We start from the raw sequence: 22,157 nt of genomic DNA on the forward strand, positions 1-22,157 counted from the left end.
ATGGTATTCCCAATGACGCCAGTGGAAATGGGAGTTCTCTGCACAGGGTGAATGTCACAATGTGGCAGGAAACATTTGCTTTATCCTCCCCCCATCCACACCCACCTTCCATGGTGTCAATGAGATGATTCCTGACATACTTGTGCAGCAACCCATTTTTCATCTGTCTTTTTTTTTTTTACTTTCCCAAATACAGCCAGATGTATCAGAACTAAAGTATTGGGGCACTTTAAATCTTGGAAAAATGATTCCCATCTATGAATGGCAACTCAATTTGGCAGAGGCCTCAACCAGATCAAAAGGCAAAAGAAAAGCAAGTGGAATAATTTGCTTGGTTAGTGGATTACATATACGGTGCATTCAGAAAGTATTCAGACCCCCTTCACTTTTGTCAATTTTGTTATGCTGCAGCCTGATTCTACAGATGCTGATTTTTTTTCTCATTAATCTACACTCAGTACCCCATAATGAAAACAGAATTTTGGAAATGTCTGTAAATTTATTAAAAAGAAAAAAACTGAAATATCACATTGGCATAAGTATTCAGACCCTTTGCAACAACACTTGAAATTTAGGTCAGGTGCCTCCCATTTCTCTTGATTGTTGCCGACATGTTTCTACACCTTGATTGGAGTCTACCTGTGGTAAATTAAATAGATTGGACATGATTTGGAAAGGGACAGACCTCTCTATAGAAGACCACACAGCTGACAATGCATATTGTAGCAAAACAAAAGCCATGCGATGAAAGAAACTGCCTGCAGAGCTCAAGAGACAGGATTATTGCAAGGTACAGAACTGGGGAAGGCTACAATAAAATTCTGCTGCACTGAAGGTTCCTAAGAGCACAGTGGCCTTCATAATTCTCAAATGGGAGAAGTTTGGCACAATCAGGATTCTTCCAAGAGCTGGTCACCCGGTCAAACTGAGCAATTGGGGAGAAGGGTCTTAGTAAGAGAGGTGACCAAGAACCCAATGGTCACTTTGACTGAGCTCCAGAGATCCTGTGTGGAGTTGGAACAGAATTCCAGAAGGACAGCCATCACTGTAGCTCTCCATCTCTCTGGGCTTTATGGCAGAGTGGCTAGACGGAAGCCTCTCCTCAGTACAAAACACATGAAAGCCCACTTGGAGTTTGCAGAAAAGCACCTGAAGGACCGTATTCTTTGGTCTGATGAAACCAAGATCGAACTGTTTGGCCTCAATTCTAAATGTTATGTCTGGAGGAAATCAGGCACCACTCATCACCTATTCAATACATCTCAACAGTAAAGCATGATGGTGGCAGCATCATGCTATGGAGGTGTTATTCAGCAGCAGGAAGTTGGAGACTGGTCAGGGTTGAGGGAAAGCTGAATGGAGCAAAGTACAGGGATATCCTCAAAGAGGATAGTTCACAGGTTGTAAAAGGGCCACAGTTGCCCACCCCTGCCTTAGTGGTACAGCAGTCATTTGTGGTGGCAACCTTCACTCAGGCAACAAAGGAATAAAGTCTTTATTCCATGTACCCACAAATAAAGGGTCCTTGGTGCTCTCTGAGTTTGCTTGTGTTCTTGCAGATGTTTTACTACCCTAAATAGGTAACATCATCAGTGCTAGACTAGAAAACAAGCAAGCTCAGAAAGCACCAAGGACACCTCATTTCAACCTGGAGCTACAAATATTCTCCTTTATTGGTACCCCACAAATAATTACCCAAACTCACCTTGCTATTGATTAAGGGCAGTGATCCATGTTTTGTTCTATTAGTGGGTGATGATTCTTGGTGGGGAACAGGCAGCCAAGTGCTACCCTTAGATTGTCCCATACAAATATTGCTGGGACAGCACCAGTCAAAAGCTCATTACTGAGGCAGAATAGGCTCAAACTTTGGAAATGTGCAATTTATGCCTATCCGACTCAGGGACTGGAGAATGTGTGGCAATCTAGCTGAGAGGAAGGAGTTTTAACTGAATTGCCAAGATAAAAAAGGGAGGAGAGAATGAATACAGGCTGTGCTCCCACTTTCGATTCTCCTGTTTCCAGTTTCTCCTGCCTGAGATTCTCTCTTTTGCATACTTTCACTTTCCAGAGCACATTTTGGATCCCTTTCTTTCCTAAGTAGTAGCAAGGCTTCCGCTCTTGTTGCATTTTTAAAAATCTAGCACTGACCCTGGAGGCTTCCTTGGTGGTGAGACCTTAGATTTGTGCTTGGTAGTATTGTCCTAACCGGTGTTCTCTGCATGTGTTGCACTTCACATACTATAATCCTCAGTCAGTCAACACAGCCATTGATGGAATCAAGGAAGATTTTGGGTTTGGCTAGTCTAAAGAAAAGAAGAATTAGGGGTGACATGATAGCAGCATTTCAGTACTTAAGGGCAGTGGTGAAATCCAAATTTTTTACTACCTGTTCTGTGGGCATGGCTTGGTAGGTGTGGCATGGCTTGATAGGCATGGCAGGAGAAGGATACTGCAAAATCCCCATTCCCTCCCCACTCCTGGGGGAAGGATATTGCAAAATCTCCATTCCCACCCCACTCTGGGGCCAGCCAGAAGTGGTATTTGCTGGTTCTCCGAACTACTCAAAATTTCTGCTACCGGTTCTCCAGAACCTGTCAGAATCTGCTGGATTTCATCCCTGCTTGAGGGGCTGCCACAAAGAGGGAGTCAAATTATTCTCCAAAGCACCAGAAGGCAGGACAAGAAATAATGGTTGTAAACTAATCAAGGAGAGAAGCAACCTGGAATTGAGGATAAATTTCCTAACAGGGAGGACAATTAACCAGTGGAACAGCTTGCCCATTCAGAAGTGAATGGACAGTCACCTGTCTGAGATTGTATAGGTTCTCCTGCTTGAGCAGGAGGCTGGACTAGAAGTTCTCCAAAGTCTATTCTATTCTATTCTATTCTATTCTATTCTATTCTATTCTATTCTATTCTATTCTATTCTATTCTATTCTATTCTATTCTAAATTCTAAAATAGATGACGTCTAAGAAACCAGGAAGTTGCCAGGTTGGGGAACTATTTAGGATTTGGTGGAACACTTACCCTACAAAAAATTACAATTAGCAATTTGTCATTCCAGACAGCTGGAATATTTTATAAGAAAGAAAGAATGTGAACGATGCAATAAAAATAAAGCAACTTCATGAGATATGTGATCCCAAGATGGGGATGCATCAAATCCTGCTGCCTCAACACGTCCTCTTCAGGGAATGAAATAAGAAAAGACTATGCTCTTAATCCTTCTGAACTGTTTCTTTCTGGGATACTTTAAAAAAAAGGCAAAAGAAAGGAAGACAGCTGGAGGTGGCACCTGGGGTGGTGGATGGCGAGGCGGGGAGGGTTGGCTTCCATGTTTAAAATCTTGTTATCAGTCCCAAGCAAATCCACTGTTTTGTATTAGTGATTTGTAGCATTGTTGTTTACTTAAGCTGTCAGTCAGCCAGACACACTGTTTAGATCCAGTGGCCTTAAGAACCATTTACAAGCTCTTGGTAAACTGGTTGGGCCAGACAGAGGAGGCATCTGGCTGTCAGTTATAATTGCCTCCTTTACCAGGAGTTGTTTTCAGAGATGTTCTCTGTTCCCTTTGAACCTGATGCACAACAGTTTCCAGCCATTAACGCAAGAGGTAGAGTCAGCCAATGGCTTGAGCAGAGTTTGAAGCAAAGATTTATGAGATATGCCAATCCGAAGAGGAAGGAGGGGCTGTTTTACAAAAGAGCTGCTGTTTGAGGCTCCTGGGTTTTTAATGATACAACAGCTTCCTTTCTGGTCTGGGCAATGTAGCCTTTGAACACTGAAAGAAATAGTGCATCAGAAAATTATTTTCATGGTGTTACTACGTTTATAGTTTCCTGTTGTCTTTTCTTAGAAATTCCACACCCCTGGATGAAAGGCTCTAAGTTTTCAATACTTTCCCCCACCCGTCCCATCTTACATGGAAGGACAGTGATTTAAATTTAAAAGCCTGGATAGAATATGACATATTTGTAAAACCATAAATCCTAATGTTTGTAGTTTTTAATAACCCCAATTTTTTGCGATCTGTTTTAAGATGCTGCTGACACCACATTAATTTGTTGCTCAGATTTCCTGGAGAAATCAGTTGCCCAAAGTCTTGGTGTTTTGGTCAAGAGATAATGAAATATCTCAAACAGTTTTCAATGTCAAGGCACTGAATTCCCTTTTATAATGACATCTCTTTCACAGCACAGAAACCTGGCTGAGGTTTGTGATGGTTAAAAGAAAGTTGCTTTAAAAACACACTATGCTAAACCAAGATAACAAAAAGCAATTCATTGCAGTGAACAAAACCTTTGATTTCAGTGGAAACACGATCTTATTCTGTCCCCTTGAAATCAGTAAAATAAGTAGATGCGGGATTGTGCTACGTAACATTATTATTGCCTAATCATTCATCAAATGTCAGTCTTTAGACCAGGTATTTTCCAATGATTGAAGTTTTAACCAAGAGTCTGGAATCATGGAGGTAGGCTTGTGGTATATAGGAAGATCTAAGCAAGCAAAATACAATAAGTTTGGGGTTTTTTGTTTGTTTCTTTTGCAAAATCAAAAATGTTATATCTGATAAAATTCCTTCAGCAATTAAACTGATCACTATTTGGAGTTCATCACATTTCATATATTTTTTTTCTTTGCTATCTGCTCAGTTGTTTCTAGTTTGATATCCTAGAAGATTTTGCTTTAAAGGACAACTTATCATTTGTTTTGTTCAGTAATATTTGAACCCAAGCATCTATTTTCAGATTTAAGGGTTTTTGGTTTTTTTTAACCATCTTATACAGTACTTAGCTTGGTAATAAAATTCCCTCATCAATTGTTTTTCTAGTTTTCTCCAAATGATTCATTTTTTCCTCCTTGTCACCAAGTTGCATTAGAATCCTGTAACCTATTTAACCGAGAAGCTATAGCACCTTTGTTAATCGGGGTAAAAATTAATCCAGTATGGAAAGTGAATTTCTTGTTTTCACCAATATTAATGGGTTTTTCATGATACTTAGTTTGAGAGAAACAATACACTCTAAATGACTAGCTAGCTTTAGAATGCGTGTCGGCCATCCCATCAAAAATGTTCTTCTTGGGGTTTTCTAAATAGCTGAGTGCAACGTTCCTCAAAAATGTCCATTGTGTAGAATATGTATAGCTGACTATAACACATATGTGAAGATAGGTAAATAGGTAGGTAGATAGGGAAGGAAGGAAGGAAGGAAGGAAGGAAGGAAGGAAGGAAGGAAGGAAGGAAGGAAGGAAGGAAAAGACTGTCAGTTTACAACTCTACCTCTCTCAAGATTCTGTGCTTTAGGAATATAGTACGATCCCATTAGTGTGATTCTTAGAAGTACTTCATGGCAAAAATTTGTATACAGCTGAATAGGCACACTTTTCCTCTCGGTTTCAAGATTAATGGCTAGAAAGTACATTGCTGTTCCACTGCTGAATCCTCTCTCTCTGTGTTTTTCTCTCTCTCTCTCTCCTACTTCATAGCAAGATGTGGAGAGTCAGTCTGGTGATGTGGTAAAAGCATCAAGCTAGAAATCAGGAGGCTGTGAATTCTCAATCTCTCAGTCCTTAGAAAAAGGCAAGGGAAAACCACTTCTGAAATTTTGCAGTATCTGCACCAACTGCATTCTGAATAGTCTCTTGCAGATGAAAAGTGTGGTTCTACTATTCCTTCACCACCATTTTATTGTTTTCTGGTTGAAGATAAAATGGTGGCTATAAGGACTTCTGCAAGCAAAAATATGCACAATATTTAGCATGCTGTTTTGTTAGCAGGAAGGGTTGTTTTTCTTTCTATGTGCCAGAATCCTTCATCTTTCCTTTAATTTAAGATGCTTAAATTTAATTTAAGCCTTTTAAGATGTCATAAGGTTCTTTTGTCTTGTTTTGGTTTTGTTGCAATTGTCAAATGCAATTACAGCTTTCGTAAATGTCTTAATATAAGCAATTTGGGAGTTAAGAAGCCAAGATCTGAGATCAGTTTGTGCAGGAAGGGGGCTTTCTAATTGTTTCCCAACAATTCTATTGAAATAAAGATGACTATTCTGCAGGCAGATGTGGAAAGAAAGATGATTCCTGAGGCCACCCAGATTTGTCTGCTATTCCAAAATGGGGAAGAACAGAGTTGATTTAGTAGCCCATCTTTATTCTGTGCAGAGCAGTTGGATGTTGTCTCTTTTGGTTGTCTCTTATGGAAGGTATGTTCAAGAGGAAGGAACTTGGCCATGGTCACCATCCAAACAGCAGAACTGAAATTTAAACCCAGCCAAAAAAATGCCACCCTTGGATTTAGAGCCCTTCTTGGGCCTTTCATTTTCACACTCCAGCTCATAAACTTCAGAACAATACAGGGGAAACTATTTCATATTGAAAAAATATTAGGAAGAAAATGAAGGGAAAATTAGTGATAATACTTGAAGAAATGAGTATATGCCTATTAATAATCTAAGCCATCACACACGACTGGCACTCCTTTTAGGACAATGAAATATATTCATCAATGAAAGAGGATACACTTTCTATGGTGTGTGTGTGTGTGTATGTCTATATATATCTGATATAATGCTATTTCTGACAGGAACAACAATTTTATAATCTTTTTGATATATCAGACTTGTTAAAAGGGTATCCTACTAAATTTATCAGTAGCAAAATTCTTAAAGCCCAGTATATTGTGCCAATATAGCTGGAAGCTTTCTTTTTCTTTTCTGCTAATATCTTTGTGTTACATTCTCTGATGGAAGGAAGAATCTGTGTACAACATTATATATTTGCCACCTTAAGTTACTTGTAAATAATAAAGACAGGATAATGATCTAATAAGCAAGCAAGCAATTAAGCAAGCAAGCAAGCAAACAAACAAACAATATAATATTTACCTTTCCATGGAGACTTCAGAAGGGAGACAATGGACAGATGTCCATTTCTGGAGGATGCCACCTGGTGGCCAAGAAGCAAATGGTAGGTGGCTGACTCATAAAGTCAGGGAAGAAATTCAGTCACTGGGGAGTTCACACAGTGCACAGCTTTAAATATCATGTTGAGATAGATTTATATTTCAAGGCGAATAAAATGGAACAATCCCCTGGAGTTTAGAATTTCACTGACTTGTCAGGTCTCCAGCCAAGTATTATCCAATTTTCACATGCAATCTGGTTTGTGAGCTGGCTGTGCATTTCAACATGTTTTATTTTGATGACACGGTCATATTTCTAAATAATTTGATCTCCAAATATCTGCATCATATCATGACCTTGCCAGGAAAAAGGAAGAGGGAGGGAGGGGGTGGAATTTGCTCCATAGAAATTACTCTGTCTTTCTTTCACGCAGAATCCTAATGGAAAAGAAATGTTGCCTTTTTCTGCTGGTTTCCTAATCTTAGTAGGTGCAGTTAGATTTTCTGAACAAGAAGAAGAGAACCTTTTGTAAACCGGGTATCAGAGAAATTTAACTTCTAGGTGGTGCCTTATATTTGAGGGTGGAGGAGAAAGAGGATTACAGCAATAAAACAAAAAAGACCTGCATATAAGGGGCATTTTTCCCCAGCACATTGATAATACTGCATGACTAAAATATATTATACCTTTTATATTTTCAGGTAAAAATTAATATTGTTACTCAACTCATATATTGGCACATCCAATAAGGTATAATATGCATACCTTCAACATGTGATGAATGAATAAATAAAAAAAATACCATCTAATGTCATGGCACACATTTTTCTTATCTGCAGGTAAATGTAAGATGCCACGATTTTCATCTAACTAGCGTGATTGGGTTTTCAAACTCTATTAAAGGTAAATTACTGTCTGTGTAGCACAGTAAACATGTATAAATATAGTCTCTGTCTTTCATACACACAAGAAGAATCACAATACTTCAGTTATTGTACTGAACACGCATATCTGTAATCCTCATGTACATATACACAGAACAATCCATCCACTCACCCTTCCATGGGCGTAGCACAAAGCAAAACACTTTTAAATCCTATCAGATTTAAGGGCAAACGCTTTGAATATTTATCTGGGTTTTTCACTGGTTTAGCAGGACTTCGACTATGTTTTAACTTGACTTGAGTGGGCAAAGGTAGAAAATGCATAGAGATGAATGAAAAATATAGACACACACACACACACACACACACACACACACACACACACACACACACCCTTCTGTGAAACATAGGTGAATTTCTTTAAAGGATGTAGAAATCAGATCTTCCTCACGAAGACGAGTCCTGTAATATAACATGCATACTGTGCATCCGGACAGCATTAGTCCCCCAGATCTAACCCTCAACTGTACTAATGTTAACTGAGAGAGCAGTCAAGCAAAATGCTGCACAAAAGAAAGTATGTCAGGAGGGTGAGCTTATTGTCTTTTTATTGCATATACATATTGTACAGAGAACCCTTGGGACTCATCATTTTCTCTGCTTCTATGTGCACGGGAGCTCTGCTGCAGAAATGCTCTTTCTTTCTGACTTAGCTTAGCTTTTGCGTTTCATTAATATTTTTTTAGTAAACACGAAATAAGTGTCAAAAAACAACACCCAGATGCTAATTTACTTTTCTGCCCAGTTCCTCTTACACACTGTTAATTGCACTCTGTGTAACTATTATTATGCATTATCAAACAGTTTCTTTTTTGGGATCATGAGCGAGGATATGCACATGTATACATACAGTATGTACGTATACATAAATGCATACAAACACAGACACGCACAGAGAAGGGCTTTTAAAAAAAAATATTTAGCATTCATCGGAATCTCAGTAATCTTTTAATATACAGTATTTATTTGGAAACTCTCCCTGATTGATAGCATGTTTTGATATATGCGATTTTTTAACGTGCTAATTTCTCATTTGGCTACTGCAAAAATAATAATTACAAAATTCCGACTGATTTTTTCCCCTTGTATTAATCTATTAAATTAAAGAAGACCTTGAAGGAAGAGGAGCTATGCACACTCTTTCCCACCTCTTTCTGTCTTGCGAGAACCTGTCAAATACAGACAAGATAACAGGGGAACCAGGATTTTCTCGAAATGTTCCTTATTTCAGTCTGGAGGAGGATACCCCCTACTGGACTGTGACTAAATTTCTATTTTCATATCTATCTAAATACAATCACCTGTGACTTGTCTATAGTAATTCCCTGATACTAATCTTTTTGAAGATGCTAATGACAATTTATCAGATCCAAGCTTGATTTTAAGATGTTATAAAGTAACGTTTGTAGAAATGTTGCATTCTTTTATGGGGAAATCTCCGCATGTCTTTGTAATTCGAGATGGGATTAGAAAGTCAAAAACTTGGAAAGATTAGGGGAAAATGTTACTAAAGAAGCATTATGGGGGCAAACTGATTCCCCAGTCCTGAATGTACTTCCACATACTGCATTAGAATTATCCCCAAAGGAATGCATATTCAACAAGAATAGATAATCCTGAAAATATCCAGCCATCCAGCTATATAGCCACCACCATATAGGTCAGTGATGACTAACCTTTTCTGGACCAAGTGCCCAAAGCGCGCCTGCGCGCACCTGAACCCACAAAATGCAATGTGCGTGTGGGCCCTGAGCCTGCCCCCCACCCCTGCCCATGCATGTGTGACAGCCGCATGTGCCCTCCCCCATGTGACCCCCGCATGCACCCTTTCCCCGCACATGCACGCACCCCCCACATGTACCCCACCCCCGTTTATGCAAGGCAGAGACCCAAAGACCAGCTGGCCAGCGGGAGGTGCGTGTGCATGCATGGCAGAGTGGAGCTGGGGCAACAGCTCGGGTGCCCACAGAGAGGGCACTGCATGCCACCTCTGGCACGTCTGCAATAGGTTCGCCATCACGGATATAGGTGATAATCAGGATTTTGAATTGAAATTGGAAATAAACCAATAGCCACACAGTTCGTATAATAGCAGTATAACAATGACAATACTGGGTCTGACCTGTTACCACAGGGACACTCATATTTTGCACAAGCTAAAGCTTCTGGATAATGTTCATAGAACGTGCTATGTTTAGCAAATTATACCTATCAGTCAAGAGATGACAAGACTATGAACAACTGCCTTCAGTGTCTCCTGTTCTAGAAGTGGCCACAATTGATATACCAGCTGAACCTAGGTGAAGGACTTCCTGGTCACATCTTCCACCTGTTCTTCTAGCTAAGCTATGGATCCAGAAAGATTCCAGGTTGGAAGCTTGCATTTTGCAAGAGAGCTCGGTCAATATATTGAACAGAACACCTCAAACCTAGACCCAACTTTGCATTAAAGCTTCCATTGATTATCTGCTATCAGGTCCATATTGACTCTTAGTGATCAAACAGGTAGATTTTTCTTCAGCAGGATCTGTCCTCAACCTGGTTCTTTAAGTCTTTCAGTGGTGCACCCACCACGACTTGACTCCATCCACCTTATGGATGGTCATTCTCGTCTCCTTTTTTCTTTTTACCTTTCCTAGCATTGTTTTTTTTTTTTAATTTTTTTATTGAGTTTTAAACAGAGATATAAAGACAATACAAAAAATACAAAGACATTACAAAGACAAACGAGTTCCCACCACCAACCTACCCACACCATACTTTACATATATGTTTTGATCATCATCAGAATATATATTGCTTTATAAGTTAATATATACGTAATACATTGTCAATTCAGATGTTTTAGATTAGAAATAATCTTGCATCTCCTCTTTATTTAGTTGTTTCCGGTTTTATTTTTTCTACCCTATATTCTTTCATCTATATTTGTACTGATTTTCTTTTCCAGCCATTGATACCACTGGTGCCACACAAGATAGAATTCACTTTCTTCTTTATCTTGGAGTTCTAGTGTCAGTCTATCCATTTCAGCACATTCTGTTATCTTTGAGATTAGTTTGTCTTTGGTTGGGAGTTGATCTGATTTCCAATTTTGCGCAAACAGTAACCGTGCTGCTGTCAAAATGTGTATGATGAGGTATTTTGTCTCTTTGTTGTGTTGTGTTGTTATCATTCCAAATAAAAAAAATTCTGGAGTGTTTTCTACTTGTTGGTTTATTATTTCTTCAATGATTTCCTTTGTGTCCTTCCAGTATTGTTGGGCCTTTGTACATTTCCACCAGGCATGGTTTTTTATTTTGCACTTCCAACAGCGTGGGGAGGTGTTTGGATATATTTTGGCTAGTCTGGCTGGTGTTAGGTACCATCTGTAAAACATTTTTATGAGGTTTTCTTTGTAGGGTATGGCTCTTGTCATTTTGATGTTCTGTTTCCACAATTTCTCCCAGTTTGCCAGTTGGATGTTGTGCCCTATGTCCCTGGCCCATCTTATCATATTTTCTTTTACTGTTTCTTCCAGTAATTTATATCTAAGTAAGTAGTTATATAATTTGGTTATCATTTTTTGTTCTGGGCCTTGTAAAATCTTATCCAATTCGTTCAAATTATTCGAGATTCCATATTGCTTTTTGTCTGCTATGTGTCTTGAGTGTATTTGAGTATAGGGCCACCAATCGATATTTATGCCGGAGTTTTGGAGTTGCTGTCTTGAAATGAGTTCGCCTTCATGATTCAGTAAGTCTTGGTACCTCATCATTTTTCCTATTTCGAGAGTGTTCGGGTATATCAATGCTTCCATCGGGGACCACCATTTTGGTATTTTAGTATAGTGAGTTCTCTTAATATCCTGCCAGATCTTGAATAATGAAGCTCGAATTATATGACATTGGAAGTACATGTGTCTCTTATCCGATCCGTCCCATAAGAAAGCGTGCCATCCTCTTATTAAGTCAAAGCCTTCTAAATATAAAGTTCTTTTGTTGTCGAGTTCCATCCATTCTTTAATCCAGGTCAATCCTGATGCCTTATAGTAGAGTTCCCAATCTGGTGTTGCTAGGCCTCCTTTGTCCCGTGAATCCTGTAGGGCTTTGATTTTAATTCTGGCCTTCTTTCCCTGCCATATGTAGTTCATTGTTGTTTTGTTGAGGTTCTTAAAGAAATCTCTTCCGGGGTGTATTGGTATCACTTGATATAAATATAGTACTCTTGGTAATATATTCATTTTTATTGAGGCAATTCTGCCCATCAATGAGAGTTGTAATCTACTCCAAATTTCTAAGTCTTTTTTTATTTGTTTTAACAATTTGGTATAATTATCTTTTTTAATTGTAGTTGCTTTTGCTGTCAACCAAATACCTAGGTATTTTATTTTCTTTACTATTTGAAGTCCTAATTCTTGTTCTAATTTCAACTGTTGTGTTTGGGTCATATTCTTCGTCAATACTTTCATCTTCTGCTTATTTATTTTGAGGCCCGCAACTTCCCCGTATTCCTCTATCATTGTCATCAACCTGGTTCCAGATCGTATTGGGTTTTCCAATATGAAGATCACATCGTCTGCAAAGGCAAGTAATTTATACTCCTCTCCCCGAATCTTAAGGCCTTCCACGTCTTCTTCCTTCCTGATTTCCGTTAGTAAAACTTCCAGTGCGATTATAAATAATAGAGGTGACATGGGGCAACCTTGTCGTACACCTTTCTGGATGTCAAAAGTTTGTGTCATGTCACCATTTATTGCAATTTTGGCTGTTTGACAGGAATAAATCTTTCTTATCAATTTAAGGAATTTCTCTCCGCAATTCATTAATTCAAGTTGTGATGTAAGAAAGGACCAATTTAAATTATCAAAGGCCTTCTGGGCGTCGAGAGATATTAAAGCTATTTCCTTATCTATTTTCTTATCGTAGTATTCCAGTATATCTATGATCGTTCTCAAGTTATTTTTAATCTGCCTCCTGGGTATGAAGCCGTTTTGGTCTGTATGTATGTATTTATGAATTATTGTTTTAAGTCTCTGCGCTAATATTGACATGAATAGTTTGTAGTCTACATTGAGTAATGAGATGGGTCTGTAATTCCTAACTTGGGTCCGGTCTAAGTCTTCTTTGTGTATTAACGTAATAATGGTTTCTATCCATGATTTTGGGATTTCAGCTGTCAATAATGCTGCGTTGAAGACTTGTAGCAATATTTCATCTATTTCTTGTTGGGAGTGTTTATAAAATTCAGTAGGAATTCCATCTGGTCCTGGAGTTTTATTGTTCTTTTGCTTTTTACGAGCTTCAATCAATTCAGTCATTGTTATGGGGCGATTCAGGGTCTCTCTATGCTCTTCTTCGAATTGTGTAATATTCACTTTACTAAGATATTTTCGAATTTGGTCTTCGGGGACATCTTCCTGCTGATAGAGATTCTGAAAGTATGTTTTGGCTATGTTTTTCTTATCTACGTGTGTATGGAATAAAGTTCCTGATTCGTCCTGGAGTTGGTGTATAATTCTTTTGTCTGTTTGCAAGCAAAGCAAAAGCATACCTTTCCTAGCATTGTTAATATCTCTAAAGAACAAGATCTTCACATGTGATATCCAAAGTAGTATAATTTGAATTTAGTCATTTATATCTTGAATGAGGAACCTGGTTTGGTTTGGTCAGTGTTTTATTGGTATGTTTTCTTGGATTTCTATGGCATTCTCCAGAGTCTTCTCCAACGGTTCAGAAGCATCAATACTTTTTCTAGTCTGCTTCTTCAAAGTCCAATTTTCACTTTTATAGAGAATCATGGGTGGTGAGTCAACCAGTCACAACAAAAGGATGTGACAAGCATATTGTATTGCATAGATTTGGAATGAATGATGTGAAGGTCTCTATGGGTTTTTGTAAAAAAAATGACCTTCCCTAGTAGGTGTCAAGGAATTGCTTCAATTGAGATCTTCCTACAGAGGATCACAATGTACATTGAAAATTACCATTGAGGATAAATTTCTTTCCTGGATATTATTGTATGTTTTATTATGTAAACCTCATTTACATGCTTTGTCCATAGTGTTGCAACTAAGCATCAAATGAACCTGGCATATTTGCCTGCCTATTTTCAGTGAACAATGTGAAGAATTTATCCCATGGGGAAAGAGATTTGGGAGTACAGATGGCTAGGATACACTCTGCTAAGAATGTAAACAGAAAAAAAAATATCTTTGTTGACTTATTCTTCAGTAATCAGTAATAATTAGTTACTGTCAAGGGATGAATTACATTTTTCATTTTACAAAACATGCCACGAACAAAGCTTCATGTAGGAAAACGAGGGACACAACTGTGAACTAGAGTCATTTCTGCTTCCATCCATTAGTCTCTCCTCATAATTATTTGGGTTTCATAAAGAACAAATGCTTATTCAAATGTACAGCATCTTTTCCTAATAGTTATTCAGTTTTCAAATTTCTGGCACTCTTCAAACAACATTAGCAAAAATAGAAGTCTTTATATGACCAATAATTTAAATTGGACTCATAAATTGAAGTCCATAAATAAATTGGACTTTTATAAATTGAAACAGTCTTATAAATTATACATTTATGTTTTATTTACTTCAGTTTGGCAGTTAAAGTTAGGTGTCCTTCGAGGTGAACTTAATATCTAGTGATCTCATGGACATATCCATGCATTTTTCCTCAACTTCCCAGTCTAAACCCAAGGTCTTCCTGAGAAAATCTCATCCAAGTACTAACCTGGCCTGACCCTGCTTAGCTTCTGAACTCAAGAAGCTGAGCCCCCATTTAGGGAGACTAAGTCAGCAGTAACATTATCCTATAATAAGTCTCAAGAATGACTCTGTCATAAACCAAAATGAGGAACTCTATGGATATTTCAAATATATACCATCGGGAGCTTGGAGCTGCTGGTTTGAAAATCCTATTGTCCCATTCCTTGATACAGCTCCTAAACAATGATAATTTTAACTCCCAGTTTTTTGTTTTTGTTTAGGAAGGCTCTACTAAAATAGGTCTTGTAAATGTTGCAATTATGACTTTTTGCCATTTGCTTACTCTGTTTCCTATTTAAAGGCAGTCTTCGGGGGTGCTTTTATTTCTTGCTTGCCAATACTGACCCACAGACTATCTGCTCCCCCAGTAAATAGTCAATTAATATTTTAATGCCTGATTTTTCACCTTGATAACCTTACAGAATAATTAGTATTGACTGAGATTTATGTGCAACATTAAATAGACAGAGCACCATCTTGATTTTTTCGACCATACCCTGCACAGACCCCCAGCTGTTCACCATAATTTTATTTATTTGTTTCTTTATTTACTTAAATGGAGAGAACAGAACTCTGGGCAATTTACATGATAAAAAAGCCAGACCAAAAAACTAGAGCGGGATATGATATGCATCCAGAAAAGGAAAAAAAGAATCACAAAATCTTACAGAGGTTCACTAGCCACCCTACCTCAAGGCCTAGTAGAACAGCCAAGCTTTTGGTGCCTTTGTTATGACATGATTCGATTCGATTCAATTTATTTTATTACAGTCATAGACCAGAGAGCGATGCTCAGATTGGGGGGGTGAGGAATCTGTATGGCTTCCACCCTGATGAGGTATCTAACCAATCAAATTAACATATGTGCTGATCTCACCAACAGCAGATAAGGCTGACATTAAATGAAGACAGTGGTTCCAGTGAACATTTTTGTTCCTTTAATAAAGATGTCTCCTACCAAGCTGAAAACAAGCCAAAAGTCCAAAATGTTTTTGGAGGGGGATGAAAGCTTTCTGGAGAATCAGTCTACTTTCATGTCTGCCCTAGTAGAGAAGGTTTATGAGTGCAATAATAGAGGGGCCATAAAGTAGGAGTAAGAGTCTGGTACATTCCATAGATATACCAGATTCTTATCTCAGTGTATTAGAAAAAATAAGAAATCTCACCCCCTTCTACTTAAATAAACAGATAAAAACATCATCAGGTTTGAAAAGCTACAGCTCTGGATGGTGGGCAAATGACTGGAGGGATGGGATGGGTTCGGAAGGATTTTGGGGCTTGGAGGAAGGTCGAAAGGGAGATGAAGAAAGAGGCAATGTGGGTGGGTGGGAGTGGAGAGACCAAAGAATGAGGACTGGAGCAGTTTCAGCTTTCCAGGGACCAACGTATAGACGACAGGGGTTTCATTGCAGCATCATTCTTTTCTTTGTCTCGGAATGCTTAATTTGCATATTTGCTTGTAATAAGCCTCCTATTGGTTAGACTAATAGTCTTAGGTCTGTCATCATCTCAATTTTCTTCATTTCATGGATTTAATTTTTGGTCTCCCCATACCCTCCCTCCCTCCCTTCTTTGGTCTCCAACTCTCTCTCTCAGCCCCTCAGCCATAGACAGATTAGATAATTCAGACTTTTGGATCACAATTGTATTTCCTAAATAACATACATACCAGGGGTGAAATCTAGAATTTTTCCCTACCGGTTCTGTGGGCATGGCTTGGTGGGCGTGGCAGGGGAAGGATACTGCAAAATCTCCACTCCCACCCCACTCCTGGGGGAAGGATACTGCAAAATCTCCATTCCCACCCCACTCCTGGGGGAAGGACATTGCAAAATCTTCATTCCCATCCCACTCTGGGGCCAGCCAGAGGTGGCATTTGCCAGTTCTCCAAACTACTCAAAATTTCCGCTACCGGTTCTGCAGAACCTGTCAGAACCTGCTAGATTTCAACCCTGATACAAATGTACATACATACATAGACACATAGATGCATACGTATAAAGGCAGAAGTTTCCCCTGTCCAGTTATGTAAGACTCTAGGATTTCTATCTGACTCTAATCCAACTCTAGGATTTCATCTCCGTTTCTTAGTCGAGAGGGAGCCAGCATTGTCTGAAGACACTTCCATGGTCATGTGGCCAGCATGGTTATATGCCAAGGCTCAGGAAGCGCTGTTACCTTTCCGCAGAAGTGGTACCTATTTATCTACTCGCATTTGCATGCTTTCAAACTGCTAGGAGCTGGGCAAGTAACAGGAGCTCACCCATCACATAACTGACAAGCTCGTCATCTTTAACCACTGAGCCATTGCCCTGAGAGTTGGAAAAAGTTGAAAGTTGAAAGTAAAAAAAGAGTAATGGAAGAGGGCAAACAAGACTTCCAAATAATCCATAGTGAGATCTGAATCCATCTTCTGATCCTCAGCTGTAACCTTTGGCTGCATGTATGATAGGGGTTCTCCGTTCACTTTAATGGAGGAGACGGCTTCACATTCTTCATAACTAAAGATATGGCTTCCAGGGCATCAGAGGAAAAGGGGAAACATCTATTTCTCAGACACCAGACAAGCTCTAAAATCAGGCAAATCTACCAGGGAATAAGCCTATCAACATTTTCTGTTCATGATGGCCATCTGGTTTCTTCAGATAACCTGCTTCTTGAACACCAAGCACTGGGAAAACTAAAAAGGGTTTGTTGCTTCCTATAGGTGCCTGGTTGGCCATTATGGAAAGAGAGTATGGAGCTTGCCAGCTCTTCTTACGTTCTAATCTGGTATTCACAGAAATGAGCTTAGTAACACAGATCACCTTGGGAAACAATTTATGCAAGAATTGCTGTCAGGCTTTACTGTTCTTTTAAAGTTAGGAAATTAATTATAGAAAGTGAGTGCAGTCAGGCCTGGCTTTTGAAACCTGAAAGAGCATGATACTGTAAAATCCCCATTCCACCCCACTCCAGGGAAAGGATACTATAAAAACCCCATTCCCTCCCTACTCCACTAACCTGCTTTCCAGCTCTGTTCTCCTGTGCAGGGCAACAAAAGAAGACCCAGCCGATCAGCTGGGACTCCGATCAGCTGGGACTCGGGAGGCAGTGAATAGATGGGGGTGGGGCTAACCAGAGGTGGTATTTACCAGTTCTCCAAACTACTCAAAATTTCCGCTACCGGTTCTCCAGAACCTGTCAGAACTGGCTGAATACCACCTCTGGAAAGGATTCTTGCAAAGTGATTGCTAGAGAGAGATCCCTAGAACAAGGTGACCTCACTCTACCCCAACTTCATATAATATGGGTGGGAAATCAAAAATGCCTCTTAGACAGTGCTTCCAAACGTGAGGCCTATGCTCCACGGGGTGGGGGGGTGGGGGAGTGGGGGGGCAATTTGATTTTTAATGAGGGCAATTTGAACCTTGTTTAAACCAAGTTAACGGCCTTTTAGGCTTCCTCTGCATGAATAAAGTTCACTTTTAGAGTAAAGTAAGAATTATATGTCATGGGGGGGGGGGGGAAATCAGGATTTTAGAGATGCTTAGGTGGGGCATGACCAAAAAAAGGTTGGGAACCACTGTCTTAGACAAAGACAGAGACAACACTTTTCCCCATTGCTAAAACTGCTGGGTGGGTCCATTCAGTCCCCAGAAGCTGAGCAAAACATAAGGAAACAGCATGTTTTATTTTAACAGCAGCTCAATATTATCAGACAAACTCCCTGTGGCCCTCAAAGGATGCATTTCTTTTTCTTTTTAATGTAGGGTTCCTAGTTGCATATGTTTAAAAGAGGTGGAATCTCTTGTTAAAATATATATCTCTTTTTTTTTCAGATTGACTAATATTAGCCCATTCTAGAAATGCAAAGATTCCACTCTGCACCCCAGAGACAGATACAAAGATTCCTTGCTTGCTTGCCCTTGCACACCTCAAACAGAATGGGAGAAAGGAAAATCTGGAGCACATATTTGCTGAGCTGAGCAGTGCGGGGAATGCCATTTCTGGGTTATTCTTTCCTGATGACGTTTCTGGAGAGTCTTCAGAGAAAACAGCTTTATTCAATCATTTTACACGAACAATCCATCTATAGAGAATACCGATATGCATATTAAAAATGTTTTTGGAAGCAAGAATTAAGGGTAGTTTCAGTTCACCAAAGCTATGTCTTTTTGGATCTTGCCTTCCCCCAACTGGGCTGGGACTACATTATAGCTGGCACTTTTCCCAGCCCGCGATGCTGCTTTCCACCTTCGGAACTGGCTGCATGCGTGGGCAGTCCTAAATTGTATGGTTTCAATTAATTGCCCAAATTCAATTATTGCCATCAAAGGAAAGAGTTAATTACTTCCCTCTTCACTTGCAGAATGGTAATAAAATGTCTCTCATGCTTTAATTTAAGATGATTGTTATTAAGGAAAATATATCTAGAATTCATTCAAAATATTAAATAGAGAAAACATGCCATGAAGGGGAGACATTGCTGGTGGGAATGAAAGATATTCAACAGTGACAGTTGGGTGAAAGGAATCTTTCTAATTCTGATAACTTCCGCCTTCTATTTTGTTGAATGCCTACAAAACAAAATATTGATATTTAATAAATATTTAATAAAAATTAAACATAATTTTTATTACAAAGTTTTACAGTGAAAAAACATAATATCAATTGAAATCAGAAAAAGAAACACAAGGTTCAAAAAGAAAAAGAAAATAAAGAAAAGACAGAAAAAAAGAATATTTAAAAAAACAACTCCTGATCTTCCTTGAAACAATGAAATTACATGCTTCTTTCCATAATCCCCGCATTTATTCACAAATCCAAAAATCATTATCATTTCTGTTCAAATGTTAGTGAAAGTTCATAAAGGGTTTTCAAAATTTTATGAAAAAAATTCTTATTTTAACAAGTTAACTTTTTTTTTTTTTTTTTTGTGCTTCTAACAACCTTAATATTTAATTTATCAAGCTACTGCTATAGGATTAAATTACCATTCAGATTTTCTTTCTCCCATCTCAAATATTTCTTCAAGGTTTTAAAGACTGTCTTTTGTAAATACAACAATATATTTTTGTCCAAATTCTTTTTCATTTCTACATTTGTCATTTGTATTTCACTCTGACTGTCAACTCTGATTTATTCTAATTTCTTTATTTTCCAAAATTTGTCCATAGACTAGAATTTGTTTCCCCCTTCATCCTGTCTGTTCATAAACTCTTCCTTATTATTGCTTGTCACATCTTACAGTTCTTTATAATTTTATTCCAAAAATATTTACAGATGTCAAATCAGTTATAGGTTTCTGTGCTAATTCTTCAAAAATACTTTGAAATGTCTTAAGTGTCATATCTTTGTCTATAATTTTGTAGATTTCACTTTTCTTTTTCCCACCTCAAATTTAGTCCTCTCTAATGGCCCATTTTTTTATTCATAAAGTTTCAGATTTCATTTTTTTTCTTTGTTTTCAATGTTCAGCCAATGATCTCTTTCCTGATAGACTAAACAACTTGTGTTCCCACAGGAATGTTTTGTTTACTCAATTTAAAAAAATCTTAGCAAATGTTCTAATATTACAAAATAATCTGATCACTAAAACTGCATAAAATGTTCTAAATTGATTTCTTATTTAGTTTTTTGCCATTTGTTCTTCAAATTGCTAGCTAGCTTTTTCTTTTGTTTTGGAATGAAAGTTTATTTACCAGGTAGACTTGCTGTTTGAAAGACCTCTTTTAAACTTGTTATAAATTGAAATATGATTAGAAAGTAAAGTGGTCAAATCCAGTGTTCTTAAAGGCTCCAGCATGGAAACTTGATGGCTCTCCTCATCTCCTGCACCAGATTTGTGGGATAATTGTTATCTTGCAGCTGCCTTGCAAGAAGAAACCACACGGAGCTTAAGTGGACAATCTCTCATATTCTCTTTATCCAGATGGGTTTTGTTGGACTGATCTTGCTATTGGTTGTTGCCATGGTGGTGTTTCTGCTCATTTGGAGATGTCTCTGTTTGTCATTTTTCCTTACCTGTAAGGAAAACAAAATATTGATATTGTCATGCTTGGGCAAACCTTTTCCAAATTCTGCCCTTGCTCATAACCCCAATCATCTATTTTCCATTATGAACAGAACATTCTTCTTAAAGCACAATTGACCTCCCACACCCACTGTATTCTTCAATAATCTGCTCTGTTTCATATCCCGCTTCTTTTGATTCTGCTTCTTGTTTTCTCTTCTACTGCCTGATTTATTTTCATTCTATTTATTTATTTATTTATTTATTTATTTATTTATTTATTTATTTATTTATTTATTTATTTATTCAATTTATATGCTGCCCTTCTCCAGAGACTCAGGGCGGCTTACAATGCATTAAGCAATAGCCTTCATACTTTTGTATATACCTGCTTAGTAGGGCTTTCGGGGACCCCCAAGCGGTGTTCTATTTTATACAAAGTCAGCTTATTGCCCCCACAAACCGGGTCCTCATTCCTCATTGCCCCCTTCTTTCATAGATTATTAATCTTTTCTTCTCTCCTTTGCTCTCAGAGTTGTTTTACACAGCTATCATTTTCAGCCCTTCAGATTTTTTCCCCAACCCCCCTGCAAGTCTTCTTCCAGGTTTCATCAAATGTCTCCTATGAGTCCACCAGCATTGCACTCAGCTGAGCAATAATGGAGCATTCAGCCAGTATGATGCTTTCATCCTTGTCCTTTCCTTTCCTTTCCTTTCCTTTCCTTTCCTTTCCTTTCCTTTCCTTTCCTTTCCTTTCCTTTCCTTTCCTTTCCTTTCCTTTCCTTCCCTTCCCTTCCCTTCCCTTTCCTTTCCCTTTCCTTTTGCCAAATAGGCAAATTTGTGCAAGGGAGTAGGAAGTCTCCCTTCTGCTTGACCAAAAGTGTCATGGAAAGGATTCACAAGCATGCTGCAGAGCAGTTGTCTGCTCCAGTTCAGCTGGAAGATAATAAACTGAGTTGTGGAGCTTATTTCATTATTTCAAATTTCACAAATATACATTGACTCAGAAGAAAGGGAAGGTCCTTCTCTCAACTAGGTATAGTCAGATGGTCAACCTGATTGGATACAGTGGCCTAAATGTTCCCTTCCAACTCTGATTCTATAAAATCTGCCAAGGTCAATTTTCTTAATTGGTTGGACTTCATTGGCTGCCATTTCAACCATTCATAATATTGTCCTGCCAAGGGTGCAAAGATGAATATGTCTATCAGTAATATGTCCCACCCAGCACTGGTCCAGGACAACTTGGCATGGCCAACTTTTCATGGCCAGGTTGCCACAGCCAACTTGCTATGGAACAACTCACAGCAGGACAAGAGTTACATTAATATCAAAGAAATGGTGGAACAGAAACATTAAAGAAAGGATGCAAAAGGAGGGACAAAATGAAATGTGAATGACAAAAATTAAAATATATTTTAATTATTGTAAATATTTAAATTGAATTGTTGAATTATCCCGCGAGTTGTCCTGCAGTGAGTAGGCCATGCTGGGTTGCCTGTGTCAAGTTGACCGTGCCAAGTTGTCTCATGCCGACCCAGGATGGGGT

The 22,157-nt window shown here is 38.5% G+C and overlaps 1 long non-coding RNA gene across 1 annotated transcript; it reads right to left on the reverse strand.

Annotated features, from left to right (window-relative positions):
• Positions 1–479: 479 nt before the first annotated feature.
• Positions 480–7,191, reverse strand: LOC132710643 (uncharacterized). The gene is made up of 2 exons (XR_009621325.2): positions 6,890–7,191; positions 480–639 (listed from the first exon to the last, which is right to left on the reverse strand). It is a non-coding gene; the product is annotated as an uncharacterized LOC132710643 (long non-coding RNA).
• Between the last annotated feature and the right edge of the window lie 14,966 nt (positions 7,192–22,157).

The sequence above is a fragment of the Pantherophis guttatus genome, chromosome 1, assembly GCF_059756535.1.
Source record: "Pantherophis guttatus breed Tessera chromosome 1, ASM5975653v1, whole genome shotgun sequence".
In the NCBI taxonomy this organism is placed as follows: domain Eukaryota; kingdom Metazoa; phylum Chordata; class Lepidosauria; order Squamata; family Colubridae; genus Pantherophis; species Pantherophis guttatus.